Genomic DNA, 5,343 nt, shown 5'->3' with positions numbered 1-5,343 from the left:
TCTAGAATTATTATTTAATTACTAAATAAGGATTTAACAATATTTTGCTCAAACATTATCCAAATGTCACCAAACTTTGTGTGGAGACAGAGAATAATACTCAGAGGCTCTCCACAAAATTTGGTGATTTTTGCACATACTGATAAATTATTAAAAATCATCACAGTTTTATTTGCTAATTAAAAGACCCAATTTTTTTTTATATCCTGGCAAGCTATCAGAAAACAGAGCCTCATATTTTTCTTGGGTTCTAACTATTTCAGGGAATTTATACAAAAATTTCCATGATTTTTGGATCACCACACAATTTATTACACAATTTCAAACATCAAGCATTTTTAACCAAAAAGGAAAAAGAGAAAGTGCACTGTGCTGCACCGGCGGCCTGCTTGGATCCGGCCCAAGACGGCCCGCGAGCGCTCTCCCGCGCGGACTGCGCGCGCGCTCTCTCTCACGCGGCCACTGACGAGCGGGCCCTGCTCGTCAGGATCCCCCCCCCTCTTCCAGCGAGACACTGACAGGACGACCCCACCAGTCAGTTTCGTCCCCTTCACGCACGACGGCGCTTCCGCAGCTCCGGCAGCCGTTAGCGAGGTCCCCGGCCCCCGCGCGCGTGCGCATCAGCTCCGCCTCACTTCCGCGGACCGATCCCTACCACTTACTCGCGCTCTACCGCCCTCTGTCTATCGCAACCGCGTCACCGGCGGACGGCCGCCATGGCCGACTATCGGCCGGCCACCAGGACCCGGTAGAGTGCAAGACGACGGCCTAGCGAGCTTCCACAGGGGTTGGGGAGGATGGTGCTCACGCTGCAAGGCTCGGGGAAGCAGCTGAAGCTGCTGGCGACGGAGGCAGTGTCGTCGGGCGGGGGCTCTGGCTCCGGCAAGCTCGTTCCGGTGATCCTGCTCACATTCAAAGAAAGGGAGCGAGCGCATGAGCAACCGGGGCACGGAAGGAACTTGAAACAGTCGCCAGCGGGGTGTGATACTCACTGGAACACCGTGGCCACGCGAAGAACTCCGCGGCGGCGGTCTCGGCCGGAGTTGGAGAAGAGGGAGGAGCTCTGGCGTTTGAGGGGGTTAGAGAGGGAGTTTGGGGGTGCACTGGGTTCGCACGAAGGTGACGAAGACTCTGGAATGCTCAAATTGGCTCGGGAAGGAGTGGTTTTGGTGAATTTGGGAGAGAAAGACTCGTCGGGTTCTATGGCTCAGGACGGAGGAAACGCACGGCGTCGTCCACGCTGCGCTCAAATGGAGGGGAAAGCAAGCCCGGGGCATCCACGTTGCCTGGCGACCCTGGCAGCAAGCAGCTGCGTGCACGCACGCATGCGCGTGGCGCTGCTCGCGCGGCGGCTGCGCTGGACAGGGAGCCGGTGATCCATATCGGATCACTGTAGCAGACCCTTATCCCCCCTTTTCTGACTTTTGTGGAATTCACCCAAAATTTGAACTGAACACAAAATTCCATCAAAACAAAAGTTGTGCACAATTTTATAAACTACAAAACTTCTTTTGGTCACCAATGCCAAATCTCAGTGGAACAAGATGAATTTGACAAAACAGTTTGGATTTCAAATCCCAATTCAAGGAAATTCAAATTTTTGAATTGGGGCAAATTAGAATTTCTAAAATTACTTTTGTTTTTCGTAAACAACTTGAAAAACTCCCAACATGAAAGTTGCTCAACTTTTTGTGCTCTACAACTTTAGTGTTGACCACTTTTTAAAATTCCCAATGGATTTTGAATTGGAGGTTTAAATTGGAAAAGGGGACACTTTCTGGAAATCTGTATTTTCAAAATTACTTTGAATTTTGTATTGAAACTCCAAAAACTCAAAACACCAAAGTTGTACATCTTGACAAGATCTACAACTGTGCTTTTGAACTCAACCTCAAATTTTGCTTAGTTTTCAAATTGTGTGAAAGGGGGCAAATCTAGGGTTCAAAAATCAGGGTTTCCCCCCCCCCAAGCCTTCGGAAAACCTTCACCCTAGGGTTCTAGCAACCAACTCAAGCCTCACTAACAAGATAAACACACTTTAATTCCCTAAGCACATTCAACCAAATTAAACTCATTTTAAGTTGATGCATCAAGGTGTGCTTAACAACTATGTTGTGCAATGCTGATGATGCCATGATCCGATTTTAGTAACCGTAACATCGGGGATGTTACAGCCCTCCCCCCTTAAAGAAATCTCGCCCCCAAGATTTAAAGCCTTAGGGTAAGTAATGGAAAAGGAAATTTGTCAAAACTCTTTCATCTTCAATTTTCTCATAAAGCAGGAAGTTGGGAAAAACCACTCCATTATAAACATATATGTACACAAGGTACATGGTGTTGGCTACTCTTTTCCTTCACTCAAATACACCCCCTATTTATCACCTGTTGTCCTGAAGAGAAGCGTGGAATTCAGGGAAATTCTCCAGCAGATAATCTTCAGATTCCCAGGTGGCTTCCTCTTCAGAGTGCTGGCTCCACTGTATCTTGTACCACTTGGTAGTCGTTCTTCGGGTAACTCTCTTCCTTTGATCCAGTACTCGGATAGGATACTCTGAATAAGTTAGATCTGGTTCAAGTTCTACATCTTCAATATCTTGAACTTGGTCTGGTACCCGAAGACACTTCTTCAGTTGAGACACATGGAACACATTATGTATCCCGGATAATCGTTCGGGCAGTTTAAGGCGGTAGGCTACCTATCCACATCGGTCAATGATTAGAAATGGACCAATGTAACGTGGTGCTAACTTGCCTTTAACACCAAAACGATTTACCCCTTTCATTGGGGATACTTTCAAATACACATGATCACCTTTGACGAATCATAATGGTCGACGTCTCTTATCGGCGTAGCTTTTTTGTCGGGACTGAGCAACTTTCAAGTTATTTTGGATTTGTCTCACTTTGTTCTCAGTCTCTTTCACTAAGTCAACTCTGAAGAACCATCTTTCTCCAGGTTCCGACCAGTGCAACGGAGTTCGACATCGACGGCCATATAGTGCCTCAAAGGGAGCCATCTTGATACTCTCTTGGTAGCTATTGTTGTAAGAAAATTCTGCTAGAGGCAAACAGTCATCCCACTTATCTGGAAAATTTAGGGCACAAGATCTTAATAGATCTTCTAGGGTTTGATTCACCCTCTCAGTTTGCCCACCTGTTTGAGGGTGGTAGGCTGTGCTATATAAAAGCTTGGTGCCCAAGGATTCGTGTAAACATTTCCAGAATTGGGAGACAAATTGTGTGCCTCTGTCCGACACTATTGTCTTTGGCACCCCATGCAGACTTAGGATACGATCAAAGTAAATCTTAGCATAGGTGGAGGCAGGATACAATAGTTTTACAGGCAAGAAATGTGTTGTTTTGGTGAGACGATCCACTATGACCCAAATTGAATCAAAGCCTTTGGCTGTCTTGGGCAATCCTACTATGAAATCCATACTTATGTCATCCCATTTCCATGCTGGGATAGGCAGAGGCTGCAATTCCCCAGCGGACTTGAGATGAATAGCTTTGACCTTTCGACAGGTGTCACATTAGGCCACATAGCGAGCTATCTCTATCTTCATTTTCGTCCACCAAAACCTTTGCTTTAGGTCCTGATACATCTTATTGCTTCCCGGATGAATAGAATACCTCGTGGTATGAGCTTCATCCAGGATTCGTTGACGTAGCTCAGGTACCTTTGGAACCACTAACCGACTCTTGAACCAGATCACCCCTGCATCATCCACCTTAAAGTCTGTGGGTGCTCTATTAAAAATTTTCTCCTTAAGATGTTTCATGCCTTTGTCTTCCTTTTGTGCCTCTATGATTTGAGCTTCGAGATTGAAGTCAATCTTTAGATTGGCAAGGCTTCCTTGGGAAATCATTTCTATCCCCAAGTTCTCTAGCTCTTGGCACAAAGTTATATCTCTAGGCGTCACTGTTAAGCAATTACAGTGAGCCTTACGACTGAGGGCATCAGCTACTACATTCGCCTTGCCAGGATGATAATGCACCTCAAGGTCGTAATCTTTGATTAGTTCTAGCCACCTTCGTTGGCGCATATTAAGCTCGGCTTGAGTAAAAATATACTTCAAGCTTTTGTGATCTGTGTATAGATGACATGTGTTCCCCAACAGATAATGGCGCCAGATCTTTAGTGCATGTACCACGGCGGCTAGTTCAAGATCATGGGTCGGGTAATTCTCTTCATGTGGTCTAAGCTGTCTGGAGGCATATGCAATCACGCGACCCTCCTGCATTAGCACATAGCCTATCCCAATCCCTGATGCGTCACAATACACATCAAAGGGTTTTTCAATATCTGGCTGGGCCAAGACAGGTGCAGTTGTCAACAATCTTTTCAGAGTCTGAAAGGCTTGCTCACATTGGGGTGACCAAACAAATCTTGTTTGATTCTTGAGCAAGGTCGTAATTGGTTTGGCGACTCTTCAAAAGTCCGGGATAAAACGACGGTAATATCCCGCCATACCCAGAAAACTACGGACCTCATGTACCGTAGTCGGGGGTTTCCAATTCAACACATCTTCTACCTTGCCTGGGTCTACAGCGACTCCCTCCGCTGATAATACATTACCCAGGAAATTAACTTTGTCCAGCCAGAACTCACATTTGCTAAACTTGGCATATAGTTGATGCTCCCTAAGATGGGTTAGCACGATTCTCAAATGTTCCGCATGTTCTTTCTTAGTCTTAGAGTAAATTAAGATGTCATCAATAAAGACGACTACAAATTTGTCTAGTTCTGGCATGAAGACAGAGTTCATCAGGTACATGAAATGGGCCGGTGCATTGGTCAACCCAAAAGACATTACCAAGTATTCATACAGCCCGTAACGGGTTGTAAAAGCTGTCTTGGGCACATCTTCCGGCCTAATTTTAATTTGGTGGTACCCTGATCTCAAATCAATTTTTGAGAATACTTTGGCCCCGGCTAGCTGGTCAAATAATAAGTCAATACGGGGCAACGGGTACTTGTTCTTAATTGTCACCTCATTTAGGGGACGATAGTCGACACACAGCCTTAATGTTTGATCTTTCTTTTTCACAAACAAGGCTGGGCAACCCCATGGAGAAGAACTGGGCTGAATAAAACTTTTCTGCAACAGCTCTTGTAATTGGGTTTTTAATTCGGCCAGCTCTTTCGGTGCCATTCTGTAGGCCCTTCGAGATATTGGGGCTGTCCCTGGTTTCAATTCTATACTGAATTGTATATCCCGGTCCGGAGGCAGACCTGGTAAGTCTTCAGGAAATACATCCGGAAAATCCCGAACTACCGGGATATCTTTGACTTCAGACACATTAGCGGCATGAACTTGCCCAATTGTCCGCTTGGGAGTA

Source organism: Sorghum bicolor, chromosome 9 (assembly GCF_000003195.3).
Source record: "Sorghum bicolor cultivar BTx623 chromosome 9, Sorghum_bicolor_NCBIv3, whole genome shotgun sequence".
NCBI lineage: Eukaryota > Viridiplantae > Streptophyta > Magnoliopsida > Poales > Poaceae > Sorghum > Sorghum bicolor.
The sequence above is the reverse complement of the archived record's forward strand: the minus strand, read 5'-3'. Positions refer to the sequence as shown.